Source organism: Miscanthus floridulus, chromosome 15 (genome assembly GCF_019320115.1).
Source record: "Miscanthus floridulus cultivar M001 chromosome 15, ASM1932011v1, whole genome shotgun sequence".
NCBI classification, from domain to species: domain Eukaryota; kingdom Viridiplantae; phylum Streptophyta; class Magnoliopsida; order Poales; family Poaceae; genus Miscanthus; species Miscanthus floridulus.
Window position 1 is genome coordinate 26635925 of NC_089594.1, and position 11977 is coordinate 26647901.

Consider the following 11977-nt stretch of genomic DNA (forward strand, 5'->3'; position numbering starts at 1 on the left):
GGTGGGCTCATAGATGATTCCTTTACGCTGCGATCATAGTCTTTATTTATAACCCTCCCTAAATGTTTTTATAAATGAAAGTTTTATAATATGTTGTCATAGTTTATATATCAATGCTTCATCATGTCATGAATAGATATTTATTTCCACTATAATTCTATTCACATGTTTATATTCCGTTGTTAAATTAAATTGTTCATAACTCTGATAACATGCTCCTATTCCGCTATTATAAACAATAAATACTATACTCTGATGCTGTATTAAAAGTGATGTAAGAAATGGTTAATAATGATGTAAGCTTTATTCTCTTATTTGTGATCCTGATGTAAAAATGTGGACTTTTGGGTTGTCCCTTGGGGTGTGCTCGACGGAACTGCGTAATTTAGTGCCCTCCCTTGAGTGCTTAGTGTCTAATGGAAGACAAGCACTCCTGGGCGGCATTAGATTAGGTAGTTCTGCCACAGTAAGATTGCAATATCCAGTGACTTGAACATATCCAATGTGTTGCTAGTTGAGAGCTTGAACTTTAATTTGCTATTCGTGGCTCAATTGTGTGATCTTGGATTCAAATGCATATTTAGAGTAGATGATGCAGAGATCATAAGTGTAGATGGCTCTAATTTGATCTTCAAAGGCTTTAGATATGAGAATCTATACTTGGTTGATTTCGATGCTAGTGAAGCTCAATTGTCAACATGCTTGTTCACTAAGTCTAGTATGGGTTGGTTATGGCATAGAAGGCTTGGTCATGTTGGAATAAAACAATTGAATAGATTGGTTAAGCATGACTTGGTTAGAGACTTAAAAGATGTGGTATTTGAGAATGATAAGCTTTGTTGCTCTTGTCAAGCCAGCAAACAAGTTGGAAACACCGACCCTAAGAAGAGCATAATGAGCACTAGCAAGGCATTTGAGTTATTGCACATGGACTTGTTTGGGCCAACACAATACACTAGCATCGGTGGTAACAAATATGGCTTTGTGATAGTGGATGACTATACAAGATACACTTGGGCATTCTTTCTAGTGGACAAGAGTGATGTGTTTGCAACTTTCAAATCATTTGTCAAGGACATTCATAATGAGTTTGAAACAACCATCAAGAGAGTTAGAAGTGACAATGGTAGTGAGTTCAAGAACACATGAATTGATGAGTTGTGTGATGAATTTGGAATTAGACATCAATTCTCGGCCAAATACACTCCACAATCAAATGGCCTTGTTGAGAGGAAGAATAGAACACTTATTGATATGGCAAGGTCTATGCTTAGTGAGTACAATGTGAGTCAATTTTTTTGGACCGAAGCAATCAACATGGCTTGCTATTGTAGCAACCGACTCTATTGTCACCTTTTGAAAGAGAAGACACCTTTATGAGCTCTTGAATGGTAGAATACCCAACATTGCATATTTTTTGGTTTTTGGTTGCAAATGCTACATATTGAAGAAAGGCACTAGATTGAGCAAGTTTGACAAGAAATGTGATGAAGGATTCTTGCTTGGATATTCAACCACTAGCAAAACATATAGAGTTTGGAATTTGGCAAGTGGTACTCTTGAGGAGATTCATGATGTTGAATTTGATGAAACTAAGGGTTCCCAAGATGAGAATGAGAATCTTGAAGATGTGAGAGGCATTCAACTTTCAAATACCATGAAGAACATGGATGCTGGTGAATTGAGGCTGAGGCAAGTGAATGATGATGAAGATGATCAAGTTTAAGTGCTCTTTAATTGAAATATGCAAGATGATACAAATCAAGCAAGTTCAATTGAATCTCATGACAATGTGAAAGATCAAGTGGCTAGCACATCATCTCACTCCAATGATCAAGCAAGCGCAAGCAACAATGTTCTAATACTCTAACCAACTCATATTGCAAGGGATCATCCCTTGGACACCATTATTGGAGATATTTCTAGAGGTGTACCAACACGATCAAGATTGGTTTCATTTTGTGAGCACTTCTCATTTGTGTCATCCATTGAACCAAAGAAGATAGAAGAAGCATTGATGGATGTTGATTGGGTGAATACTATGCATGAAGAATTGAACAACTTCACTAGAAATCAAGTATGGGAGTTAGTTGAGAGACCAAAGAACCATAATGTGATTGGAACCAAATGGGTCTATAGAAACAAGCAAGATCAAGATGGGATAGTAGTAAGGAATAAAACAAGATTGGTAGCACAAGGTTACACTCAAGTTGAAGGTCTTGACTTTGGAGAAACATATGCCCTGGTTGCTAGATTGGAAGCAATTAGAATCTTGCCAGCCTATGCTTGTGGCCACAACATCAAGCTCTATCAAATGGATATCAAGAGTGCATTTCTAAATGGCTACATCAATGAAGAAGTATATGTTGAGCAATCTCCCAGTTTTGAAGATGACAAGAAGCCCAACCATGTGTACAAGTTAAAGAAGACATTGTATGGCTTGAAGCAAGCACCTAGAGCATGGTATGAGAGATTGAGGGACTTCCTACTCTCTAAAGGGTTCATAATAAGCAAGGTTGACACCACTCTTTTCACCAAGAAGATTGGGAAGGACTTGTTTGTGTTACAAATATATGTTGATGACATTATCTTTGGATCAACCAATCAAGACTTTTGTGAAGAGTTTGGCAAGATGATGGCTAATGAGTTTGAGATATCCATGATTAGAGAGTTGAGTTACTTCCTTGGTCTTTGTGGGGGTATTAACCCCTATACCCTTACGGCTAGGCTTGGGCCGGCCCGGATCGGAGGGTCCGGTCAACCAAAAGATGACGCGAGGCCCGGCCAACCTGTTCGGAGTCTCGTGTAAGGAGTCAAGGCAGATTTGGCGATCAAGCAAGATCCTGGTCGGTTAGAATAGGAATCCTTATCCGGCCACATATGGCAATTGTAAGTGGCTAGGATTAGTTCCTAGATCTATAACCCTGCCCCCGGACTATATAAGGCGGGTAGGGGACCCCTCTAAAAATCATCTCTCATTGACATACAACAATACAAATTAGACGCAGGACGTAGGTATTATGCCTTCTTGGCGGCCGAACCTAGATAAAACCTCATGTTTGTCTTGCGTCACCGTCTTGTTTGTGGCTTGCGCATCTATCTGCCGACAATCTACTACCTTGGGCATACCCCTAGGTAGACTGTCGACCATATTTCGTCGACAGTGGCGCGCCAGGTAGGGGGTGTGCATACTGCTCTCCAAGCAAACAAGATGGTCATAATCTCCGGCTCCATGGCTACACTGAACGGCCTCACGTTCACTGTCGGCCCGATCACCTAGACCACCGGCTCCGACGACTTCATTGCCATGACCATGGAGGATGCATTGATTCAGTCTGTGCCGACCACTACTTCACCTGCATTGGCTACGGCTCCGACCACGGTGGATATGGCTCCGACCATGGCGGATACGGCTCCGACCACGATGGATCTGGCTCCTACCATGGTACATCTGGCTCCGACCACGCCTGCATCGTCTTCAGCCACGCCGACAACCCGTCATCCACTTCCCCGCTACAAAGGGAGGCACATCGACAACACTGACCTGCTCGACTCCATCGATCGGGTTGGCACCAAACTCGCTGAAACCCTAGCTCTAGTAAGTATGATTCAAAGTCAACCTAATGAGCAGGCAACCGCTCCCCACAATAGATCTACCCGACCAGCTCAGACCAGTCGTCCTACATGACTTGGTACAGATCTCATGGTCATATCTACTCCTGAAGGGCGCTTCGCTCATCGCCGGCCAGCCTTCGCGATGGGTCTTCGGCTCTCCGAGTATGAAGCCTCGACGGAGAACCACCAGGTCCAGCCCTATAGCCTACGAAATGCTGCCTCCAACTACGAGTATAATGTACAACGCAACTTTGTCAACATGGTCAGGATTGAGGATTATCAAGAAGGATCCGTCCACATAGTTCAAGAGGATGACTCTAGCTCCTCGTCTGGCATCGCATCTAATGCCTCCGACCACACTGAGCTCCAGCATCACGATGATGAAGGCGTTAAATATGATCTGGATATCCCAGACCATGCCCTGGGGTTCCCACAATTCTCGTCTTTCCCACCAAGATGAGGGGATTTGATCAATGTTGTCAGTAATGACAAACCGCCAGCAGTCTGTGAAATAGAACAGGAAAGGATTGCACGCGAAGCACGCAATATTGATCGGTTTAATCGCCGACAAATCAAAGCCGAAGCAGAAGAGGAGGCACGACGTATAAGGGTCCAGCCACGCGACCTCAACAATGCCTTCGACAGGGTGGGGGACAAATAGGTCTTCAGGACTCCAAGCGCCAACGTAGCCGTTGCTATGGCGACAATGCAACGGCTACCCAATACCCCAGAAACTCAGGCAATTTGCGATGAAATACAAGCCTACCTGACGGCCGCTATGGCCTAGACCATAGAGATTGTAAATCAAGCCCGGGCTCCATCTATCTCAGTCAAGTCAAGCTGCCAGTACTCAAGTCGCTCACAGCCACCCAACCCACATGGCTCGTGCAACAACGGCCCATTAGACAACCGTCAAGGCGGCAACGGTGGCCATGATGGTGGTCGAACTAACAACCGTCGTCAGGAGGACAACCACCGCAACATCCAAGACGACAACTACCGAGACAACCGTGATAATTGCCGTGACGACCACGGTCGCAGGGCTAATCTAGATGGAAACCGAGATCGCCACGATGGCAATAACGATCTCTGCCATTACCTCGGAGGATGTGATCTACGTGATCGCATCAACCAGAGAGCCAACAATCACGCATCTCACGAAAGCTATCGCCGTATGGAATATGATACTGCCCACGGCCTGCTGGGTTTGAAGCAGTTCACTCCGCACCTTCGCCAAGTCATATGGCCTAAGAACTTCAAGCTCGAAAAACTTTAGAAGTATGACGGCAAGGAGAACCCCAAATTATGGGTCATGCTCTATGAAACCACATGCAGATCAGCCATGGCTGATGAGCATGTCATGTCTAACTACTTTCTAGTCGCTGTTGGTCATGCAGGTCACTAATGGCTGGTCAGTTTGCCGGCAAACTACTTCGATTCCTGGCAAGAACTCAAGCAAGCTTTCATCGACAACTTCATTGCCACTTGCGAGCAACCCGGCAACAAATATGATCTGCAGCGGATTCAAGATCGGAAAGAAGAGCCGCTGCGTGAGTACGTCCGACGTTTCTCAGAGATGCGCATCAAGGTCCCATTGATCTTTGATAGCGAGGCAATCGAGGCTTTCATCACTGGCCTCCACTTCCATGATGCTCTAAGGGACAAGCTCCTTCGCAAGAGGCCTGAATCGGTCACAGCGCTCCTGGCCACCGCTAAGAAATATGCGGACGCCGATGACGCTAAAAAGATAATTATCAAAGAAGCAGCAAGGGTTCCCGCGGAAACCATGGTCGGAACGACACTTTTGACTGCCGCAACCAGCGCAACGACTCCTGCGACCACCGCGATCAACGTAATCAGCGGCGTAACCACCGTGACGATTACAGGGGCAAGCGTGCTCGGGAAGACGATGGCGAAGTCAACATCGTCAAGAAAGGGGCGGACATCGTAACTACAAAGAAGACTATGCCAAAGCATTGAAAGGGCCCTACCAGCTCCATCCCAAGTCCAACCACACCATGGAGAACTGCCGCGTTCTCAGGACTATCTACACGTGTCAATAGGCTCTGGATATGTTCGACAAGCCTAACAATGTAGGGAACAGCACAACGAGGACAATGATGATGAAGACGCAGATCCCCGTCACAAGTATGTCAAGCCAACCGATCGCGTGCACACTATCATTGGAGGCAAAGTGTCCATGGAGACCAAGCGAGAACACAAGCTGCTTGCCCGTGCTTGCTTGAACATGGCCAACACCGACAATCTCCTCACCGATCCACGGCTCCCTCCTTGGTCTCACCATGAGATCTCTTTAAACAGAAAAGACCAATGGGCCGCAATACCTAAACCAGGACGTTTTCCCCTGGTCCTTGATCCGTGTATCAACAAAGTTCAATTTGACAGAGTGCTGATTGACGACGGCAACTCCATTGACATACTGTTTAAGAATAGTCTACCGGCCCTGAAGATAACCTAGGCGGATCTCAAGCCATATGAGGCACAGTTCTAGGGTGTTCTCCCCAGATAGAGCTCTACACCTCTCGGGCAGATCATGTTACCTGTGCAGTTCGGGACCCCAGACCACTTCCGCACCGACTATGTCAACTTCGTGGTCGCTGACTTCGACGGCACCTACCATGCTATCTTGGGTCGACCATCGCTCACCAAGTTCATGGCCATACCTCATTACAGGTATCTAGTGTTGAAGATGCCCACCAAGAAAGGAGTTCTAACTCTCAGGGGCAACATATACGTAGCTTATACCTGCGAGGACGACAGCTTCAAAGTAGCAGAGGCTCACGACCTCTCTATTCGCATGAGACCATACTCGACGCCAAGAAGACCTCGGCCAACCACCCGGAGATCCCAGAGCTTGAGGCTCCGTGCAAGAACACCAAGTTCAAGGAGTACAAGGTGATCCAGCTGGTCGACGGTGATCCTAGCAAAACGGCCCTTATCGGGGCCAACCTGGATCCCAAATAGGAAGACGCGCTCGTCAGGTTCTTGAGGAGCAACGTGGATGTGTTCGCATGGAAACCTGCTAACATGCCCGACGTACCTCGGAACTTGATCGAGCACTCCTTGAATGTCAATGGCAAGGCCAAACCTATCAAGCAGAAGCTATGATGGTTTGCTCGCGACAAAAAGGAGGCGATTAGGGTAGAGGTTACACGGCTTTTGGTAGCCGGATTTATCAAAGAAGTGTATCATCCAGAGTGGTTAGCCAACCCGGTTCTTGTACGCAAAAAGAATAATGAATGGAGAATGTGCGTTGATTACACTGGTATCAACAAACACTGCCCTAAGGACCCCTTCGGCTTACCTCGCATAGACGAGGTTATAGATTCAACCACCGGTTGCGAGCTCCTTTCCTTTCTCGATTGCTACTCTGGTTATCACCAGATCGCTCTCAAAAAGGACGACCAGATCAAGACATCTTTTATCATGCCTTTCGGCGCCTACTGCTACATGACCATGTCGTTCGAGCTCAAGAACGCCGGGGCTACCTACCAACGCGCTATACAAGCCTGCCTCAAAGACGGGATAAAAGACGACCTCATTGAGGCTTATGTTGATGATATAGTTGTCAAAACCAAGGAAGCACATACCCTTGTTGACAACCTGCAACGCACCTTTGCAGCCCTTAACACATTCCAGTGGAAATTAAACCCAAAAAAGTGCATCTTTGGTGTTCCTTCTGGCATATTGCTTGGCAACGTCGTCAGTCACGACGGCATATGCCCTAACCCGGAGAAAGTCAAAGCTGTCTTAGACATGAAGCCGCCCAAAAAGGTGAAGGATGTTCAGAAGCTTACCGGATGCATGGCCACCCTCAGCCATTTCATATCAAGATTAGGCGAAAAAGGATTACCGTTCTTTAAACTGCTCAAAGCATCCAAAAAGTTTGAGTGGTCGGAGGAAGCAGACGCTGCCTTCACATAGCTGAAATAATACCTCACGTCACCACCGGTCCTCACTATTCCCAGAGAAGATGAAACACTCCTGCTTTACATTGCGGCTACTAATCGAGTGGTCTCCACGGCAATGGTGGTCGAGCACAACGAGCCCGGCCACGTCTACAAGGTACAGCGACCAATCTATTTCATCAATGAGGTACTCAATGAGTCCAAAACCAGGTACCCACAGATTCAGAAGTTGATCTACGCCATACTGATAACATCCCAAAAGTTGAAACACTACTTCGACGGATATCGTGTGGTGGTCATGACTGAGTACCCTCTTTGAGACATCATTAGCAACAAGGATGCGAACAGGCGCATCGTCAAATGGGCAATGGAGCTATGCCCCTTCTCCTTGGAATTTGCAAGCCGTACTACAATCAAGTCTCAGGCACTCATCGATTTCATCATCGAGTGGACAGACTTAAGCACGCCTTCCTCTCTGGGATCCGATGAGTATTGGACGATGTACTTCGATGGCTCTCTCAACATTGACGGTGCGGGAGCAGGAGTCCTTTTCATGTCACCATCCAAGGAGCAGCTCCGGTACGTCCTCAGGATTTATTTCCCAGCATCTAATAATGCCGCCGAGTACGAAGCATGCTTACATGGTTTGCGCATTGCGGTTGATGTTGGCGTTAAACGTCTCTATATCTACGGAGACTCGGCTCTGGTCATCAACCAACTCAACAAGGACTAGGACACGACCAGTGAAAAGATGGATGCATACTGCAAATTGATCAGAAAGCTAGAAGGCAGGTTCTATGGCATCGAGTACATACACGTGGTCCGGGACAAGAATCAAGCAGCAGATACACTGTCAAAGTTAGGATCATCCCAAGCCAAAATCCCACATGGCGTATTTGTCCAAGACCTGCTCACGCCTTCCATCGAAAAGGAAGATTCCACGACAGACAAGCCTCCAGACCAGCAATTGGTGGCTATGGTTCCGGCGTTGAGCACCACCGGGCCGCCTCCGACAACTCATGAGCCCTACTGGAGAATACCTTTCATCAAGTACCTAACAGATGGCAGCGGTTACACTAATCGGACAGAAAACGAGTGCCTGATGCGTCGCAGTAAGCAGTACCTGCTCGTCGATGGCAAGTTATGGCGCAAGAACGCAAAGGAGGAAATATTGATGAAGTGTATAACCCAGGAAGATGGCGAATGTCTCCTGGACCAAATCCACTCTAGCTCCTGCGGCAACCACGCGGCCTCAAGAACGCTGGTCGGTAAGGCTTTCCGAGTAGGGTTCTATTGGCTGTCAGCAGTAGCTGACGCAGAGAAGCTAGTCCACCACTGTGAGGGTTGTCAGTTCTTCGCCAAGAGAATCCACATACCAGCACATGAGATCCAGACAATACCAGCCTCCTGGTCCTTCACATGCTAGGGACTCGATATGATCGGGCCCTTCAAACCGGCTCCTGGGAAATTTACGTGCGTCTTTGTGCTGATCGACAAATTTTCTAAGTGGATAGAATACATGCCTCTTGTACAGGCATCCTCGGAAAAGGCTGTCATGTTCCTCGACCAAGTCATCCACCGTTTCGGCATACCCAACAGCATCATCACTGATCTGGGTACTCAGTTCACTAGGAACGCTTTTTTGGGACTTCTGCGATGAAAGGAGCATAGTAGTAAAATACGTCTCGGTGGTGCACCCTAGAGCTAATGGACAAGTCGAGCGGGTCAATGGCATGATCTTGGATGCATTAAAGAAGAGGATGTACAGAGAAAATGACAAAGCTCCTGAAAGATGGCTTAAAGAGTTACCAGCCGTGGTCTGGGGCCTCAGAACTCAGCCCAGTCGTAACACCGGTGTCTCACCATACTTTATGGTTTACGGCGCTGAGGCAGTCCTCCCAGCAGATATAGCTTTTAGATCAGCACGGGTAGAGAACTTCGATGAAGGCAAGGTCAATGAAGTATGGGAGCTAGAAGTGAATAGCGTAGAAGAGAAGTGCCTCGATTCTTGTGTACGTACGGCCAAATACCTTGCTGTTTTGCGTAGGTACTACAACAAGAACGTTAAAGAGTGGTTCTTTGTGGTCGGGGACCTGGTCCTAAAGTGGAAGACGAACCAGGCTGGTGTCCATAAACTCACAACCCCATGGGAGGGGCCCTTCATGATCAAGGAAGTCACACGACCAACGTCTTACAGGTTAGCTCACCTGGACGGTATGGATGTACCAAACTTGTGGCACATCGACAAGCTTAGACGTTTCTATGCTTAACTACTGAGATATGTACTCCTCTTGTACCTTCAATTTACTTCAATAAAGCTATTATGATTTCTCCAACCACTCTAATGTGTCACTTTGAATCTTATGGTTATTCTAACTTAGCCAGTAAAAGCCGACCACCACTCCTTGTACGGTTTTCGGAGCAGGCCCTGTCTCTGGTTCCTCTCTACACGTGCATAGGATCCGCTCTCTATGTTACGGGTGATCGGCAGGTCCCCCTTGCTTTGACTTGTCCGCGTCTACGTGTGCATAGGTCACGCACCTCACACTCTGACCACATGGCAAACTAGGGCCGCACAAACTTTTCGGGATGATGTGTCGAGCAAAATGGTACAACTAAACAGAATGTTAACATGTTCTCACTTAGTTACACCAACATGAGTTTTAAGCTTAAATATGTTTTATACAAAGCAAACAAGCTTATGATGATATACAGTTACGTTATTACAAGCTTGCCTGAAGGGGCCCAAGTTTACAATAACACAACTATGTCCTCCTTCTACAGCTCTAAGCCTATTACATTGGCTGGTCGGGGCACGCGGCACCTACTGCTCGCTGCTTCTGAAATCCTACTCGAGTCTCGAGGACTCTTGTGCTGGTTGAGCTGAAGGGGATGGCCCCGCCGATGCCTGGCTAGTCGAGACCGCAGGCTTCGTCGGTTGGCTTGCAACTGATTGTGTTCCCAGCTGACTTGTCGATGGCATACCCTGTACAGGTGCTGTCTCGCCTCCACACAGGTTAATGTCACCAATTATCTTTGACGACAGGTCCAACTGGGCCATCCAAAGTTCCTCAGCCTTGTCTGGGTCTACCTCCTTCGGGTATCCACCCTCTAGGCGCTCGAGATCGATCAGGGGGTAGTGGGCACGCACCATGCTTAGCACATGTGCACCCGTGTACTCACTCGCCTCCTTCACGAACTCTTGGAACCATCCCCATGCTTTTCTACATCTCTCGACCAGTCCTAGCTAGGGCATCCTTGGCTCTTCCTCTGTGAGCGTCGGGTCGATAAGGTCGAGGACAGGCAAAATGCCAGTTGCCACTTCCTGGCACCGGTTCTTCCATGTGTCCTGATCCTCGGTGGTCTCTAGGCATCGTGCCTTCCAGCCGTCACGATCTTTCATCATGGCTTCTAGATGTTTCTTGGCATTGACTTTTAAAACTGCAAACCGTACAAGACATCAAAATGTAACGGCACGACAAGATAAGGCGGGCAACAGAATGAGAAAGGTGGTCTGGAATACTTACTTCTCAGTTCCTCCTTCATCTTGGTTGTGTAGTCCTAGAGTTGAGACTGGTTGCGTGCCAGTTTCTCGTTGTCCTCCTTTAGGCGACCACACTTGGTGGTCACACGGCTATTCTCCTCTTGGAGGCGGGTTACTTCAGCTTCTAAGCCTACACTACAGCCGTTACTACCAACAATGCAACAACACGTGTCATGCACTTGCTATGATACAATGAAACTTACTTGTTTTTTCCTGCTCTTTGTTACTAAGCTGGCCGACCAGGTTCTGGTTCTGTGCCTCTTGCTCTGTCCTCTCCTGATCGGCAGCTTCAAGTTGGCGACGCAAGTGTTCCACCTCGGCCGCCAGTTCTCTATTGTTGGCCATGATTCCCTCAATCTGGTCGAAGCACCTCTTTTGGTACTTTGCGGTCTTCATCAAGTCCTACATATAAACAAGCTAAGTCAGATAGTTCGACTACATAGCAGGGTCAAGTGGTCAAGCCAAACATACCTGGACTTCTGTCACCAGATGTTTTGCCGCTCGTTCAACTTTTAGGGTCTCTTTGACCTCTAGGATTTCCTCATGCATAACCCACTCGTTGTTCCGCCAGCGCGACACATATACATGTTGTTGCTTGTCTTGGGGATGGCCTAGGACCTCTTCTACTTCGTCCTCTCTAGCCTCTTGTTCAGGGGGCGGCGCTGGTCTGGAGTCTGTAGTCTCTACGACCACTATGGCTTTCCCACGAGCCATAGCATCGACAAGCGTGCTCTGTGCCACCTCTGGCTGCTGCTCCTCGGCTTGGTCTGGTTCCCTTGGTGCCAAGGTATCCACCTCAGTAGGGTTAGTGCTCGGAGCACTTGTACTTGGCTCGGCTCTCTTCTCGACCAGCTGCTCGGGGACTGTCGTCTGGCCGCTCGTCTGCTGA